General features: G+C 46.7%; 11 non-coding genes and 2 pseudogenes across 11 annotated transcripts; all 13 read left to right on the top strand.

Annotated features, from left to right (window-relative positions):
* The first annotated feature begins 359 nt into the window (after positions 1-359).
* On the top strand, positions 360-550 carry LOC141274026 (U2 spliceosomal RNA). The gene has a single exon (XR_012322321.1). It is a non-coding gene; the product is annotated as a U2 spliceosomal RNA (small nuclear RNA).
* Positions 551-1664: 1114 nt separating this feature from the next.
* On the top strand, positions 1665-1855 carry LOC141274284 (U2 spliceosomal RNA). Its single transcript, XR_012322567.1, has one exon. It is a non-coding gene; the product is annotated as a U2 spliceosomal RNA (small nuclear RNA).
* Positions 1856-2970: 1115 nt separating this feature from the next.
* LOC141149908 (U2 spliceosomal RNA) lies at positions 2971-3161 on the top strand. The gene has a single exon (XR_012246187.1). It is a non-coding gene; the product is annotated as a U2 spliceosomal RNA (small nuclear RNA).
* Positions 3162-4276: 1115 nt separating this feature from the next.
* LOC141151158 (U2 spliceosomal RNA) lies at positions 4277-4368 on the top strand (annotated as a pseudogene).
* A 794-nt stretch (positions 4369-5162) lies between these two features.
* LOC141150651 (U2 spliceosomal RNA) lies at positions 5163-5346 on the top strand. Its single transcript, XR_012246794.1, has one exon. It is a non-coding gene; the product is annotated as a U2 spliceosomal RNA (small nuclear RNA).
* Positions 5347-6458: 1112 nt separating this feature from the next.
* Positions 6459-6649, top strand: LOC141150116 (U2 spliceosomal RNA). Its single transcript, XR_012246386.1, has one exon. It is a non-coding gene; the product is annotated as a U2 spliceosomal RNA (small nuclear RNA).
* Positions 6650-7764: 1115 nt separating this feature from the next.
* LOC141274027 (U2 spliceosomal RNA) lies at positions 7765-7955 on the top strand. The gene has a single exon (XR_012322322.1). It is a non-coding gene; the product is annotated as a U2 spliceosomal RNA (small nuclear RNA).
* Positions 7956-9070: 1115 nt separating this feature from the next.
* On the top strand, positions 9071-9261 carry LOC141274029 (U2 spliceosomal RNA). Its single transcript, XR_012322324.1, has one exon. It is a non-coding gene; the product is annotated as a U2 spliceosomal RNA (small nuclear RNA).
* Positions 9262-10376: 1115 nt separating this feature from the next.
* LOC141274030 (U2 spliceosomal RNA) lies at positions 10377-10567 on the top strand. Its single transcript, XR_012322325.1, has one exon. It is a non-coding gene; the product is annotated as a U2 spliceosomal RNA (small nuclear RNA).
* Positions 10568-11682: 1115 nt separating this feature from the next.
* On the top strand, positions 11683-11873 carry LOC141274031 (U2 spliceosomal RNA). The gene has a single exon (XR_012322326.1). It is a non-coding gene; the product is annotated as a U2 spliceosomal RNA (small nuclear RNA).
* Positions 11874-12986: 1113 nt separating this feature from the next.
* On the top strand, positions 12987-13177 carry LOC141274032 (U2 spliceosomal RNA). The gene has a single exon (XR_012322327.1). It is a non-coding gene; the product is annotated as a U2 spliceosomal RNA (small nuclear RNA).
* Positions 13178-14292: 1115 nt separating this feature from the next.
* Positions 14293-14483, top strand: LOC141274033 (U2 spliceosomal RNA). The gene has a single exon (XR_012322328.1). It is a non-coding gene; the product is annotated as a U2 spliceosomal RNA (small nuclear RNA).
* Positions 14484-15598: 1115 nt separating this feature from the next.
* LOC141151013 (U2 spliceosomal RNA) lies at positions 15599-15676 on the top strand (annotated as a pseudogene).
* Positions 15677-17201: the final 1525 nt, after the last annotated feature.

Raw genomic sequence — 17201 nt, forward strand, 5'->3', positions numbered from 1 at the left:
GTCTGCTGCTGGACAGCCAGCAGCAGCAGCAGCAGGAGAGGTATGTAATCAGGAGCCCTCCTGCTAAGGGTAGACAGCTGCTCGTTCCACCCCACCCCCCGCCTTAATTGGTTCTCCTCCCTTCCAACGGTGTTGAGGCGGGTGGGAACAGCAGGGGGTGAAGGTGCTGTGTTTAAAGAGGTGGAGTTATGCAGATCTAAAACGCGTGGATTGCAGCAGCAGCAAGCCGAAAAGTGCAGGCATGTAAGGGATCTAGAGGTTGACAACATGTCTTCTTAACGGGAGTCCAGGAGCTCATCTCCACAAATGGACTTTTCAGGATCCTTGGGTGGCTCCGTAGTTTGAAACCAATTCTGGTTATCGCTTCTCGGCCTTTTGGCTAAGATCAAGTGTAGTATCTGTTCTTATCAGTTTAATATCTGATACGTCCCCTATCTGGGGACCATATATTAAATGGATTTTTAGAACAGGGAGATGGAAAAAGAGCTTGCTCTGTCCACTCCACGCATTGACCTGGTATTGCAGTATCTCCAGGACCGGTGCACCCCTTCTTTAATGCAGTTTCTAAAATCAGAAAGAATTGAATTCAATGTTTTTTGTTCATTTTGCTTGTTTGTCGGATTTGGGGATGGACTCTTTGGCTTTGCTTTTCTTCTCCTCATTGGATTTTTCATGTTCAAAGTTGCAGAAGCCAGATTACAAGCTCATTTTGGTTCAACTTCAGCAACTGTGCATTGCATTGCCATGTAATGTGATGCAATGCTATCTTTCTAGCTCTCCCTTTTTACTTCCTTTTGGATAAACAGACATATTAGGCAAGCATTTTGGAGCTTTCACCTAAATAACTACAGGTGGTGAGATAAGCTGCACAATATAATTGACCTTTCAGTATATTGTTGCACACACACCATCTATTTAGCAAATGCCCTTGTTATCAACAGCAGCCTTTTAAACTCACCTGAGCTAACAGGTATGTGCGCTGGTTACTCTGCTGCGCTTAAAATTTCTTTTTTGGTTTGCTACAATGCCTTTTCTGAAACGTTGTCTCCATCTGTTGGAACACTGACTTCTTTCATTTAATGCCTGCAGACTATAAAAGAGAACCCAACCCAAAAAGTTTGGTTGATTAGTCTGTGGCATTCTGTTAAACTGTTGCTTATGGCGGTCTCTGTGAGCTTCTCAGCGACATTCAGCCAGCCAGGTATCCTGCCTGCAGTAGATGGAATGTGGCAATGGAACGCTGGCTGCGCGTGTCATAATAGGCTCTGAGCCTTTATATACCTGTGCACAGCAGCAGCCACCTTCAGTCTGCTGCTGGACAGCCAGCAGCAGCAGCAGCAGGAGAGGTATGTAATCAGGAGCCCTCCTGCTAAGGGTAGACAGCTGCTCGTTCCACCCCACCCCCGCCTTAATTGGTTCTCCTCCCTTCCAACGGTGTTGAGGCGGGTGGGAACAGCAGGGGGTGAAGGTGCTGTGTTTAAAGAGGTGGAGTTATGCAGATCTAAAACGCGTGGATTGCAGCAGCAGCAAGCCGAAAAGTGCAGGCATGTAAGGGATCTAGAGGTTGACAACATGTCTTCTTAACGGGAGTCCAGGAGCTCATCTCCACAAATGGACTTTTCAGGATCCTTGGGTGGCTCCGTAGTTTGAAACCAATTCTGGTTATCGCTTCTCGGCCTTTTGGCTAAGATCAAGTGTAGTATCTGTTCTTATCAGTTTAATATCTGATACGTCCCCTATCTGGGGACCATATATTAAATGGATTTTTAGAACAAGGAGATGGAAAAAGAGCTTGCTCTGTCCACTCCACGCATTGACCTGGTATTGCAGTATCTCCAGGACCGGTGCACCCCTTCTTTAATGCAGTTTCTAAAATCAGAAAGAATTGAATTCAATGTTTTTTCTTCATTTTGCTTGTTTGTCGGATTTTGGGATGGACTCTTTGGCTTTGCTTTTCTTCTCCTCATTGGATTTTTCATGTTCAAAGTTGCAGAAGCCAGATTACAAGCTCATTTTGGTTCAACTTCAGCAACTGTGCATTGCATTGCCATGTAATGTGATGCAATGCTATCTTTCTAGCTCTCCCTTTTTACTTCCTTTTGGATAAACAGACATATTAGGCAAGCATTTTGGAGCTTTCACCTAAATAACTACAGGTGGTGAGATAAGCTGCACAATATAATTGACCTTTCAGTATATTGTTGCACACACACCATCTATTTAGCAAATGCCCTTGTTATCAACAGCAGCCTTTTAAACTCACCTGAGCTAACAGGTATGTGCGCTGGTTACTCTGCTGCGCTTAAAATTTCTTTTTTGGTTTGCTACAATGCCTTTTCTGAAATGTTGTCTCCTTCTGCTGGAACACTGACTTCTTTCATTTAATGCCTGCAGACTATAAAAGAGAACCCAACCCAAAAAGTTTGGTTGATTAGTCTGTGGCATTCTGTTAAACTGTTGCTTATGGCGGTCTCTGTGAGCTTCTCAGCGACATTCAGCCAGCCAGGTATCCTGCCTGCAGTAGATGGAATGTGGCAATGGAACGCTGGCTGCGCGTGTCATAATAGGCTCTGAGCCTTTATATACCTGTGCACAGCAGCAGCCACCTTCAGTCTGCTGCTGGACAGCCAGCAGCAGCAGCAGCAGGAGAGGTATGTAATCAGGAGCCCTCCTGCTAAGGGTAGACAGCTGCTCGTTCCACCCCACCCCCCGCCTTAATTGGTTCTCCTCCCTTCCAACGGTGTTGAGGCGGGTGGGAACAGCAGGGGGTGAAGGTGCTGTGTTTAAAGAGGTGGAGTTATGCAGATCTAAAACGCGTGGATTGCAGCAGCAGCAAGCCGAAAAGTGCAGGCATGTAAGGGATCTAGAGGTTGACAACATGTCTTCTTAACGGGAGTCCAGGAGCTCATCTCCACAAATGGACTTTTCAGGATCCTTGGGTGGCTCCGTAGTTTGAAACCAATTCTGGTTATCGCTTCTCGGCCTTTTGGCTAAGATCAAGTGTAGTATCTGTTCTTATCAGTTTAATATCTGATACGTCCCCTATCTGGGGACCATATATTAAATGGATTTTTAGAACAGGGAGATGGAAAAAGAGCTTGCTCTGTCCACTCCACGCATTGACCTGGTATTGCAGTATCTCCAGGACCGCTGCACCCCTTCTTTAATGCAGTTTCTAAAATCAGAAAGAATTGAATTCAATGTTTTTTGTTCATTTTGCTTGTTTGTCGGATTTGGGGATGGACTCTTTGGCTTTGCTTTTCTTCTCCTCATTGGATTTTTCATGTTCAAAGTTGCAGAAGCCAGATTACAAGCTCATTTTGGTTCAACTTCAGCAACTGTGCATTGCATTGCCATGTAATGTGATGCAATGCTATCTTTCTAGCTCTCCCTTTTTACTTCCTTTTGGATAAACAGACATATTAGGCAAGCATTTTGGAGCTTTCACCTAAATAACTACAGGTGGTGAGATAAGCTGCACAATATAATTGACCTTTCAGTATATTGTTGCACACACACCATCTATTTAGCAAATGCCCTTGTTATCAACAGCAGCCTTTTAAACTCACCTGAGCTAACAGGTATGTGCGCTGGTTACTCTGCTGCGCTTAAAATTTCTTTTTTGGTTTGCTACAATGCCTTTTCTGAAACGTTGTCTCCTTCTGCTGGAACACTGACTTCTTTCATTTAATGCCTGCAGACTATAAAAGAGAACCCAACCCAAAAAGTTTGGTTGATTAGTCTGTGGCATTCTGTTAAACTGTTGCTTATGGCGGTCTCTGTGAGCTTCTCAGCGACATTCAGCCAGCCAGGTATCCTGCCTGCAGTAGATGGAATGTGGCAATGGAACGCTGGCTGCGCATGTCATAATAGGCTCTGAGCCTTTATATACCTGTGCACAGCAGCAGCCACCTTCAGTCTGCTGCTGGACAGCCAGCAGCAGCAGCAGCAGGAGAGGTATGTAATCAGGAGCCCTCCTGCTAAGGGTAGACAGCTGCTCGTTCCACCCCACCCCCCGCCTTAATTGGTTCTCCTCCCTTCCAACGGTGTTGAGGCGGGTGGGAACAGCAGGGGGTGAAGGTGCTGTGTTTAAAGAGGTGGAGTTATGCAGATCTAAAACGCGTGGATTGCAGCAGCAGCAAGCCGAAAAGTGCAGGCATGTAAGGGATCTAGAGGTTGACAACATGTCTTCTTAACGGGAGTCCAGGAGCTCATCTCCACAAATGGACTTTTCAGGATCCTTGGGTGGCTCCGTAGTTTGAAACCAATTCTGGTTATCGCTTCTCGGCCTTTTGGCTAAGATCAAGTGTAGTATCTTTTGAAAAGGCGGTTTTGGATGTTGGCCGCCCTAGTAGATTGATACATTATGCACACTGGGGTTTAGGCGCTTGTTAGTACGCCAGGTGGCTAATATAGTCATCTGGTGGAAAGCATGGCCCCCCAGGATCGACGCCATTGGGCCGGGGAAGATCGAAAGCCCGAAGTGTGAAGTGCCCCAGGAGTGGTGACCCTGGGGTGCCTTAACTCACTGGGATTGGGAACCCCACTTGAGTTTATGGCACATTTGCACAAGCACTTCAAATTTTCTTTCTTCGCACACACCCTTATTCCGGGCCTTCTGGCCTTAGGATGGGGAATTTTTCAATTCCCGGTCGAAGGTCCGGGCAGTATTATACTGTGAAACCTTCACTATTTATTTAATTTCTTTGTCACTGTGTGTCCACTTATTCACGTGTGTCACGTCCTACTAGGATTTTGTCGGGATGCGGTTCCCTTACGGGTTCCTCTCTTGGCAGGTCTAGGGGGGGAGTGTGTGGCCATCAGGTTCCGCTCCCCCCTGAACCCCCCTGGCTCTCCTCTTTCGGGAGGAGAGCGTTGTTGGCTCCCCTCTTCCGGGAGGGGAGCACAGTCTTTGGCTCCCAGTGCCTTGCTCGGGTGAGAACTCGGGCAGGTGCTGGGGGTAAGATTGGGTCGCCTCTGGCTTCGGCTGGAGGTGGCTTTTTGTCCCTGTTCCTCGCTGTGGCCTTTTGGCTCGGAGGGACGGGGAATGGTTTGGGGGACCCTTCTCCTTTTGGAGAGGGTTTCAAGAAGACCAGCATCCTAGTGCACTTTTTTTGTGGCACTTGTCACTTTTTTAAGCGCACTCGGGTTTTGTACACGAATTCGGGCTTTCGATAAAAAAAAAAAAAAAAATCTGTTCTTATCAGTTTAATATCTGATACGTCCCCTATCTGGGGACCATATATTAAATGGATTTTTAGAACAGGGAGATGGAAAAAGAGCTTGCTCTGTCCACTCCACGCATTGACCTGGTATTGCAGTATCTCCAGGACCGGTGCACCCCTTCTTTAATGCAGTTTCTAAAATCAGAAAGAATTGAATTCAATGTTTTTTGTTCATTTTGCTTGTTTGTCGGATTTGGGGATGGACTCTTTGGCTTTGCTTTTCTTCTCCTCATTGGATTTTTCATGTTCAAAGTTGCAGAAGCCAGATTACAAGCTCATTTTGGTTCAACTTCAGCAACTGTGCATTGCATTGCCATGTAATGTGATGCAATGCTATCTTTCTAGCTCTCCCTTTTTACTTCCTTTTGGATAAACAGACATATTAGGCAAGCATTTTGGAGCTTTCACCTAAATAACTACAGGTGGTGAGATAAGCTGCACAATATAATTGACCTTTCAGTATATTGTTGCACACACACCATCTATTTAGCAAATGCCCTTGTTATCAACAGCAGCCTTTTAAACTCACCTGAGCTAACAGGTATGTGCGCTGGTTACTCTGCTGCGCTTAAAATTTCTTTTTTGGTTTGCTACAATGCCTTTTCTGAAACGTTGTCTCCTTCTGCTGGAACACTGACTTCTTTCATTTAATGCCTGCAGACTATAAAAGAGAACCCAACCCAAAAAGTTTGGTTGATTAGTCTGTGGCATTCTGTTAAACTGTTGCTTATGGCGGTCTCTGTGAGCTTCTCAGCGACATTCAGCCAGCCAGGTATCCTGCCTGCAGTAGATGGAATGTGGCAATGGAACGCTGGCTGCGCGTGTCATAATAGGCTCTGAGCCTTTATATACCTGTGCACAGCAGCAGCCACCTTCAGTCTGCTGCTGGACAGCCAGCAGCAGCAGCAGGAGAGGTATGTAATCAGGAGCCCTCCTGCTAAGGGTAGACAGCTGCTCGTTCCACCCCACCCCCCGCCTTAATTGGTTCTCCTCCCTTCCAACGGTGTTGAGGCGGGTGGGAACAGCAGGGGGTGAAGGTGCTGTGTTTAAAGAGGTAGAGTTATGCAGATCTAAAACGCGTGGATTGCAGCAGCAGCAAGCCGAAAAGTGCAGGCATGTAAGGGATCTAGAGGTTGACAACATGTCTTCTTAACGGGAGTCCAGGAGCTCATCTCCACAAATGGACTTTTCAGGATCCTTGGGTGGCTCCGTAGTTTGAAACCAATTCTGGTTATCGCTTCTCGGCCTTTTGGCTAAGATCAAGTGTAGTATCCGTTCTTATCAGTTTAATATCTGATACGTCCCCTATCTGGGGACCATATATTAAATGGATTTTTAGAACAGGGAGATGGAAAAAGAGCTTGCTCTGTCCACTGCACGCATTGACCTGGTATTGCAGTATCTCCAGGACCGGTGCACCCCTTCTTTAATGCAGTTTCTAAAATCAGAAAGAATTGAATTCAATGTTTTTTGTTCATTTTGCTTGTTTGTCGGATTTGGGGATGGACTCTTTGGCTTTGCTTTTCTTCTCCTCATTGGATTTTTCATGTTCAAAGTTGCAGAAGCCAGATTACAAGCTCATTTTGGTTCAACTTCAGCAACTGTGCATTGCATTGCCATGTAATGTGATACAATGCTATCTTTCTAGCTCTCCCTTTTTACTTCCTTTTGGATAAACAGACATATTAGGCAAGCATTTTGGAGCTTTCACCTAAATAACTACAGGTGGTGAGATAAGCTGCACAATATAATTGACCTTTCAGTATATTGTTGCACACACACCATCTATTTAGCAAATGCCCTTGTTATCAACAGCAGCCTTTTAAACTCACCTGAGCTAACAGGTATGTGCGCTGGTTACTCTGCTGCGCTTAAAATTTCTTTTTTGGTTTGCTACAATGCCTTTTCTGAAACATTGTCTCCTTCTGCTGGAACACTGACTTCTTTCATTTAATGCCTGCAGACTATAAAAGAGAACCCAACCCAAAAAGTTTGGTTGATTAGTCTGTGGCATTCTGTTAAACTGTTGCTTATGGCGGTCTCTGTGAGCTTATCAGCGACATTCAGCCAGCCAGGTATCCTGCCTGCAGTAGATGGAATGTGGCAATGGAACGCTGGCTGCGCGTGTCATAATAGGCTCTGAGCCTTTATATACCTGTGCACAGCAGCAGCCACCTTCAGTCTGCTGCTGGACAGCCAGCAGCAGCAGCAGCAGGAGAGGTATGTAATCAGGAGCCCTCCTGCTAAGGGTAGACAGCTGCTCGTTCCACCCCACCCCCCGCCTTAATTGGTTCTCCTCCCTTCCAACGGTGTTGAGGCGGGTGGGAACAGCAGGGGGTGAAGGTGCTGTGTTTAAAGAGGTGGAGTTATGCAGATCTAAAACGCGTGGATTGCAGCAGCAGCAAGCCGAAAAGTGCAGGCATGTAAGGGATCTAGAGGTTGACAACATGTCTTCTTAACGGGAGTCCAGGAGCTCATCTCCACAAATGGACTTTTCAGGATCCTTGGGTGGCTCCGTAGTTTGAAACCAATTCTGGTTATCGCTTCTCGGCCTTTTGGCTAAGATCAAGTGTAGTATCTGTTCTTATCAGTTTAATATCTGATACGTCCCCTATCTGGGGACCATATATTAAATGGATTTTTAGAACAGGGAGATGGAAAAAGAGCTTGCTCTGTCCACTCCACGCATTGACCTGGTATTGCAGTATCTCCAGGACCGGTGCACCCCTTCTTTAATGCAGTTTCTAAAATCAGAAAGAATTGAATTCAATGTTTTTTCTTCATTTTGCTTGTTTGTCGGATTTGGGGATGGACTCTTTGGCTTTGCTTTTCTTCTCCTCATTGGATTTTTCATGTTCAAAGTTGCAGAAGCCAGATTACAAGCTCATTTTGGTTCAACTTCAGCAACTGTGCATTGCATTGCCATGTAATGTGATGCAATGCTATCTTTCTAGCTCTCCCTTTTTACTTCCTTTTGGATAAACAGACATATTAGGAAGGCATTTTGGAGCTTTCACCTAAATAACTACAGGTGGTGAGATAAGCTGCACAATATAATTGACCTTTCAGTATATTGTTGCACACACACCATCTATTTAGCAAATGCCCTTGTTATCAACAGCAGCCTTTTAAACTCACCTGAGCTAACAGGTATGTGCGCTGGTTACTCTGCTGCGCTTAAAATTTCTTTTTTGGTTTGCTACAATGCCTTTTCTGAAACGTTGTCTCCTTCTGCTGGAACACTGACTTCTTTCATTTAATGCCTGCAGACTATAAAAGAGAACCCAACCCAAAAAGTTTGGTTGATTAGTCTGTGGCATTCTGTTAAACTGTTGCTTATGGCGGTCTCTGTGAGCTTCTCAGCGACATTCAGCCAGCCAGGTATCCTGCCTGCAGTAGATGGAATGTGGCAATGGAACGCTGGCTGCGCGTGTCATAATAGGCTCTGAGCCTTTATATACCTGTGCACAGCAGCAGCCACCTTCAGTCTGCTGCTGGACAGCCAGCAGCAGCAGCAGCAGGAGAGGTATGTAATCAGGAGCCCTCCTGCTAAGGGTAGACAGCTGCTCGTTCCACCCCACCCCCCGCCTTAATTGGTTCTCCTCCCTTCCAACGGTGTTGAGGCGGGTGGGAACAGCAGGGGGTGAAGGTGCTGTGTTTAAAGAGGTGGAGTTATGCAGATCTAAAACGCGTGGATTGCAGCAGCAGCAAGCCGAAAAGTGCAGGCATGTAAGGGATCTAGAGGTTGACAACATGTCTTCTTAACGGGAGTCCAGGAGCTCATCTCCACAAATGGACTTTTCAGGATCCTTGGGTGGCTCCGTAGTTTGAAACCAATTCTGGTTATCGCTTCTCGGCCTTTTGGCTAAGATCAAGTGTAGTATCTGTTCTTATCAGTTTAATATCTGATACGTCCCCTATCTGGGGACCATATATTAAATGGATTTTTAGAACAGGGAGATGGAAAAAGAGCTTGCTCTGTCCACTCCACGCATTGACCTGGTATTGCAGTATCTCCAGGACCGGTGCACCCCTTCTTTAATGCAGTTTCTAAAATCAGAAAGAATTGAATTCAATGTTTTTTCTTCATTTTGCTTGTTTGTCGGATTTGGGGATGGACTCTTTGGCTTTGCTTTTCTTCTCCTCATTGGATTTTTCATGTTCAAAGTTGCAGAAGCCAGATTACAAGCTCATTTTGGTTCAACTTCAGCAACTGTGCATTGCATTGCCATGTAATGTGATGCAATGCTATCTTTCTAGCTCTCCCTTTTTACTTCCTTTTGGATAAACAGACATATTAGGCAAGCATTTTGGAGCTTTCACCTAAATAACTACAGGTGGTGAGATAAGCTGCACAATATAATTGACCTTTCAGTATATTGTTGCACACACACCATCTATTTAGCAAATGCCCTTGTTATCAACAGCAGCCTTTTAAACTCACCTGAGCTAACAGGTATGTGCGCTGGTTACTCTGCTGCGCTTAAAATTTCTTTTTTGGTTTGCTACAATGCCTTTTCTGAAACGTTGTCTCCTTCTGCTGGAACACTGACTTCTTTCATTTAATGCCTGCAGACTATAAAAGAGAACCCAACCCAAAAAGTTTGGTTGATTAGTCTGTGGCATTCTGTTAAACTGTTGCTTATGGCGGTCTCTGTGAGCTTCTCAGCGACATTCAGCCAGCCAGGTATCCTGCCTGCAGTAGATGGAATGTGGCAATGGAACGCTGGCTGCGCGTGTCATAATAGGCTCTGAGCCTTTATATACCTGTGCACAGCAGCAGCCACCTTCAGTCTGCTGCTGGACAGCCAGCAGCAGCAGCAGCAGGAGAGGTATGTAATCAGGAGCCCTCCTGCTAAGGGTAGACAGCTGCTCGTTCCACCCCACCCCCCGCCTTAATTGGTTCTCCTCCCTTCCAACGGTGTTGAGGCGGGTGGGAACAGCAGGGGGTGAAGGTGCTGTGTTTAAAGAGGTGGAGTTATGCAGATCTAAAACGCGTGGATTGCAGCAGCAGCAAGCCGAAAAGTGCAGGCATGTAAGGGATCTAGAGGTTGACAACATGTCTTCTTAACGGGAGTCCAGGAGCTCATCTCCACAAATGGACTTTTCAGGATCCTTGGGTGGCTCCGTAGTTTGAAACCAATTCTGGTTATCGCTTCTCGGCCTTTTGGCTAAGATCAAGTGTAGTATCTGTTCTTATCAGTTTAATATCTGATACGTCCCCTATCTGGGGACCATATATTAAATGGATTTTTAGAACAGGGAGATGGAAAAAGAGCTTGCTCTGTCCACTCCACGCATTGACCTGGTATTGCAGTATCTCCAGGACCGGTGCACCCCTTCTTTAATGCAGTTTCTAAAATCAGAAAGAATTGAATTCAATGTTTTTTGTTCATTTTGCTTGTTTGTCGGATTTGGGGATGGACTCTTTGGCTTTGCTTTTCTTCTCCTCATTGGATTTTTCATGTTCAAAGTTGCAGAAGCCAGATTACAAGCTCATTTTGGTTCAACTTCAGCAACTGTGCATTGCATTGCCATGTAATGTGATGCAATGCTATCTTTCTAGCTCTCCCTTTTTACTTCCTTTTGGATAAACAGACATATTAGGCAAGCATTTTGGAGCTTTCACCTAAATAACTACAGGTGGTGAGATAAGCTGCACAATATAATTGACCTTTCAGTATATTGTTGCACACACACCATCTATTTAGCAAATGCCCTTGTTATCAACAGCAGCCTTTTAAACTCACCTGAGCTAACAGGTATGTGCGCTGGTTACTCTGCTGCGTTTAAAATTTCTTTTTTGGTTTGCTACAATGCCTTTTCTGAAACGTTGTCTCCTTCTGCTGGAACACTGACTTCTTTCATTTAATGCCTGCAGACTATAAAAGAGAACCCAACCCAAAAAGTTTGGTTGATTAGTCTGTGGCATTCTGTTAAACTGTTGCTTATGGCGGTCTCTGTGAGCTTCTCAGCGACATTCAGCCAGCCAGGTATCCTGCCTGCAGTAGATGGAATGTGGCAATGGAACGCTGGCTGCGCGTGTCATAATAGGCTCTGAGCCTTTATATACCTGTGCACAGCAGCAGCCACCTTCAGTCTGCTGCTGGACAGCCAGCAGCAGCAGCAGCAGGAGAGGTATGTAATCAGGAGCCCTCCTGCTAAGGGTAGACAGCTGCTCGTTCCACCCCACCCCCCGCCTTAATTGGTTCTCCTCCCTTCCAACGGTGTTGAGGCGGGTGGGAACAGCAGGGGGTGAAGGTGCTGTGTTTAAAGAGGTGGAGTTATGCAGATCTAAAACGCGTGGATTGCAGCAGCAGCAAGCCGAAAAGTGCAGGCATGTAAGGGATCTAGAGGTTGACAACATGTCTTCTTAACGGGAGTCCAGGAGCTCATCTCCACAAATGGACTTTTCAGGATCCTTGGGTGGCTCCGTAGTTTGAAACCAATTCTGGTTATCGCTTCTCGGCCTTTTGGCTAAGATCAAGTGTAGTATCTGTTCTTATCAGTTTAATATCTGATACGTCCCCTATCTGGGGACCATATATTAAATGGATTTTTAGAACAGGGAGATGGAAAAAGAGCTTGCTCTGTCCACTCCACGCATTGACCTGGTATTGCAGTATCTCCAGGACCGGTGCACCCCTTCTTTAATGCAGTTTCTAAAATCAGAAAGAATTGAATTCAATGTTTTTTGTTCATTTTGCTTGTTTGTCGGATTTGGGGATGGACTCTTTGGCTTTGCTTTTCTTCTCCTCATTGGATTTTTCATGTTCAAAGTTGCAGAAGCCAGATTACAAGCTCATTTTGGTTCAACTTCAGCAACTGTGCATTGCATTGCCATGTAATGTGATGCAATGCTATCTTTCTAGCTCTCCCTTTTTACTTCCTTTTGGATAAACAGACATATTAGGCAAGCATTTTGGAGCTTTCACCTAAATAACTACAGGTGGTGAGATAAGCTGCACAATATAATTGACCTTTCAGTATATTGTTGCACACACCATCTATTTAGCAAATGCCCTTGTTATCAACAGCAGCCTTTTAAACTCACCTGAGCTAACAGGTATGTGCGCTGGTTACTCTGCTGCGCTTAAAATTTCTTTTTTGGTTTGCTACAATGCCTTTTCTGAAACGTTGTCTCCTTCTGCTGGAACACTGACTTCTTTCATTTAATGCCTGCAGACTATAAAAGAGAACCCAACCCAAAAAGTTTGGTTGATTAGTCTGTGGCATTCTGTTAAACTGTTGCTTATGGCGGTCTCTGTGAGCTTCTCAGCGACATTCAGCCAGCCAGGTATCCTGCCTGCAGTAGATGGAATGTGGCAATGGAACGCTGGCTGCGCGTGTCATAATAGGCTCTGAGCCTTTATATACCTGTGCACAGCAGCAGCCACCTTCAGTCTGCTGCTGGACAGCCAGCAGCAGCAGCAGCAGGAGAGGTATGTAATCAGGAGCCCTCCTGCTAAGGGTAGACAGCTGCTCGTTCCACCCCACCCCCCGCCTTAATTGGTTCTCCTCCCTTCCAACGGTGTTGAGGCGGGTGGGAACAGCAGGGGGTGAAGGTGCTGTGTTTAAAGAGGTGGAGTTATGCAGATCTAAAACGCGTGGATTGCAGCAGCAGCAAGCCGAAAAGTGCAGGCATGTAAGGGATCTAGAGGTTGACAACATGTCTTCTTAACGGGAGTCCAGGAGCTCATCTCCACAAATGGACTTTTCAGGATCCTTGGGTGGCTCCGTAGTTTGAAACCAATTCTGGTTATCGCTTCTCGGCCTTTTGGCTAAGATCAAGTGTAGTATCTGTTCTTATCAGTTTAATATCTGATACGTCCCCTATCTGGGGACCATATATTAAATGGATTTTTAGAACAGGGAGATGGAAAAAGAGCTTGCTCTGTCCACTCCACGCATTGACCTGGTATTGCAGTATCTCCAGGACCGGTGCACCCCTTCTTTAATGCAGTTTCTAAAATCAGAAAGAATTGAATTCAATGTTTTTTGTTCATTTTGCTTGTTTGTCGGATTTGGGGATGGACTCTTTGGCTTTGCTTTTCTTCTCCTCATTGGATTTTTCATGTTCAAAGTTGCAGAAGCCAGATTACAAGCTCATTTTGGTTCAACTTCAGCAACTGTGCATTGCATTGCCATGTAATGTGATGCAATGCTATCTTTCTAGCTCTCCCTTTTTACTTCCTTTTGGATAAACAGACATATTAGGCAAGCATTTTGGAGCTTTCACCTAAATAACTACAGGTGGTGAGATAAGCTGCACAATATAATTGACCTTTCAGTATATTGTTGCACACACACCATCTATTTAGCAAATGCCCTTGTTATCAACAGCAGCCTTTTAAACTCACCTGAGCTAACAGGTATGTGCGCTGGTTACTCTGCTGCGCTTAAAATTTCTTTTTTGGTTTGCTACAATGCCTTTTCTGAAACGTTGTCTCCTTCTGCTGGAACACTGACTTCTTTCATTTAATGCCTGCAGACTATAAAAGAGAACCCAACCCAAAAAGTTTGGTTGATTAGTCTGTGGCATTCTGTTAAACTGTTGCTTATGGCGGTCTCTGTGAGCTTCTCAGCGACATTCAGCCAGCCAGGTATCCTGCCTGCAGTAGATGGAATGTGGCAATGGAACGCTGGCTGCGCGTGTCATAATAGGCTCTGAGCCTTTATATACCTGTGCACAGCAGCAGCCACCTTCAGTCTGCTGCTGGACAGCCAGCAGCAGCAGCAGCAGGAGAGGTATGTAATCAGGAGCCCTCCTGCTAAGGGTAGACAGCTGCTCGTTCCACCCCACCCCCCGCCTTAATTGGTTCTCCTCCCTTCCAACGGTGTTGAGGCGGGTGGGAACAGCAGGGGGTGAAGGTGCTGTGTTTAAAGAGGTGGAGTTATGCAGATCTAAAACGCGTGGATTGCAGCAGCAGCAAGCCGAAAAGTGCAGGCATGTAAGGGATCTAGAGGTTGACAACATGTCTTCTTAACGGGAGTCCAGGAGCTCATCTCCACAAATGGACTTTTCAGGATCCTTGGGTGGCTCCGTAGTTTGAAACCAATTCTGGTTATCGCTTCTCGGCCTTTTGGCTAAGATCAAGTGTAGTATCTGTTCTTATCAGTTTAATATCTGATACGTCCCCTATCTGGGGACCATATATTAAATGGATTTTTAGAACAGGGAGATGGAAAAAGAGCTTGCTCTGTCCACTCCACGCATTGACCTGGTATTGCAGTATCTCCAGGACCGGTGCACCCCTTCTTTAATGCAGTTTCTAAAATCAGAAAGAATTGAATTCAATGTTTTTTGTTCATTTTGCTTGTTTGTCGGATTTGGGGATGGACTCTTTGGCTTTGCTTTTCTTCTCCTCATTGGATTTTTCATGTTCAAAGTTGCAGAAGCCAGATTACAAGCTCATTTTGGTTCAACTTCAGCAACTGTGCATTGCATTGCCATGTAATGTGATGCAATGCTATCTTTCTAGCTCTCCCTTTTTACTTCCTTTTGGATAAACAGACATATTAGGCAAGCATTTTGGAGCTTTCACCTAAATAACTACAGGTGGTGAGATAAGCTGCACAATATAATTGACCTTTCAGTATATTGTTGCACACACACCATCTATTTAGCAAATGCCCTTGTTATCAACAGCAGCCTTTTAAACTCACCTGAGCTAACAGGTATGTGCGCTGGTTACTCTGCTGCGCTTAAAATTTCTTTTTTGGTTTGCTACAATGCCTTTTCTGAAACGTTGTCTCCTTCTGCTGGAACACTGACTTCTTTCATTTAATGCCTGCAGACTATAAAAGAGAACCCAACCCAAAAAGTTTGGTTGATTAGTCTGTGGCATTCTGTTAAACTGTTGCTTATGGCGGTCTCTGTGAGCTTCTCAGCGACATTCAGCCAGCCAGGTATCCTGCCTGCAGTAGATGGAATGTGGCAATGGAACGCTGGCTGCGCGTGTCATAATAGGCTCTGAGCCTTTATATACCTGTGCACAGCAGCAGCCACCTTCAGTCTGCTGCTGGACAGCCAGCAGCAGCAGCAGCAGGAGAGGTATGTAATCAGGAGCCCTCCTGCTAAGGGTAGACAGCTGCTCGTTCCACCCCACCCCCCGCCTTAATTGGTTCTCCTCCCTTCCAACGGTGTTGAGGCGGGTGGGAACAGCAGGGGGTGAAGGTGCTGTGTTTAAAGAGGTGGAGTTATGCAGATCTAAAACGCGTGGATTGCAGCAGCAGCAAGCCGAAAAGTGCAGGCATGTAAGGGATCTAGAGGTTGACAACATGTCTTCTTAACGGGAGTCCAGGAGCTCATCTCCACAAATGGACTTTTCAGGATCCTTGGGTGGCTCCGTAGTTTGAAACCAATTCTGGTTATCGCTTCTCGGCCTTTTGGCTAAGATCAAGTGTAGTATCTGTTCTTTTAAGAACACAAGAGCTACGATCTACACTTGACGAGAGCGATCGAACTCGGAAGGAGAAGAGCTTCGGAGCCCAGCTGACATCGGAGAACGAAGGCGGATATCGGTGGGAGCAAGAAGCTCTAAAGAATCCAGAAGAAGACGAAGACTCGGAGAAGAATCGGGCTGTCCTGTGGAATCTTCGAGGAAGAAAATCATCGAGACAAAGACCTTTCGGGGAATTTGTCCAGAACACGACGGGAGAAGAATCTGCATAGCTCCACCCATTCCGGGAAGAGTTCCAGATCCAGCTCCAAGAAGTAACTGCAGGAGGAAAGCCATGGCAAGCGCTGCGAGGAAGGCCGAAAAGAAGAGCCTGGAGCTCGGGACAGCCAGGAGGGCCCAGCCAGGAGCCGATTCTGACCCCAAGGACTCTGCCTCCACGACTGGCCAGCAGAAGGGACCCCAGAAGCCCCGCCACGAAGCTCCAGCCCTGGAGCCATGGATGCGGCAGACGGTGGCCCTGAAGCTGAAGGAAGTGGATGGGAGGGTGCCGGACATGTCCTCGGACGTGTTCTGCCAGAAGATGCTGCTGGATCGAGGCTTCTCGAGGTCGGACACCCTCAGCATCCAGACCTTCTTGACGGGGATCTTCTTCGTCACCTTCGCCACTGTGAACACCTGCAGGAGGTTCTGGGAAATGGTAAGCGCAAAAGGACCGGATAATTCTTTCTCTGCCTTTACAGGTAGCTGCCCTATCCAGAGGGATGAAAGGAGGATCACGGTCTCCATGCGCAGCCCGCACACCCCAGGCCAAGACATCTGTACCTTCCTGAGACGCTTCTGTTTGGTTGTGAAGGAACCCTCTCACATCCTGAATGGACTCGGCTTCTGGACAGGTAAGTGGTCGGTGACCGTTAGACTTCACAGGGACCTGGCGTACTCAGACGGACTTCGGCACCTGCCCCCGACATTCTCCCTGGGCAACTCCTACGGCCTCATCTATTACCCGGACATGCCGCGGAACTGCAGGAGATGCGGCAAGAACGGCCACGAGATGAAGGACTGCAAGGAGGATGCCTGCAGGATTTGTCGAGTGACGGGACACAGCTCGAAGGACTGCCCGAAGAAGACGTCCTGCAACCTGTGTGGGCTGGCGGCTCATCTGTACAAGGATTGCCCCAGGCGTGAGAGATCCTGGGCATCGGTGGTTGCGACGACCCCAGCTACGGAGGACAAGGCCCCGACGACCAGGCCTGTGAAGGTCAAGGACGCGACGACCAAGGCCCCAGTGGCCAAGGCCGAGACGACCAAGGCCAAAGCGGTCAAGGAGTCGGTGGCCAAAGCCCCAGCGACGGTCCCAGCAGCTCCGAAGCAGAAGAAAAAGTCAAAGGAGGGTAAGAGTTCTGTCACCCCTCTCTCGATCCCTCCCCCTGCCACCCCCGTCCAATCCCCCCCCACCCCGGCCACCCCTGCTGAGGATTCCACTTCCTCTTCCTCCTTCCCCTACTCCTCAGCAGGTGTCCTTTCCCCTGCCCCGGCAGCCACTCTCCCTCCCCAGACCATGGTAGCGGTGGAA

Source organism: Phyllobates terribilis, unplaced genomic scaffold, assembly GCF_046119375.1.
Source record: "Phyllobates terribilis strain yellow unplaced genomic scaffold, ASM4611937v1 Scaffold_5__5_contigs__length_657084704, whole genome shotgun sequence".
Lineage (NCBI taxonomy): Eukaryota > Metazoa > Chordata > Amphibia > Anura > Dendrobatidae > Phyllobates > Phyllobates terribilis.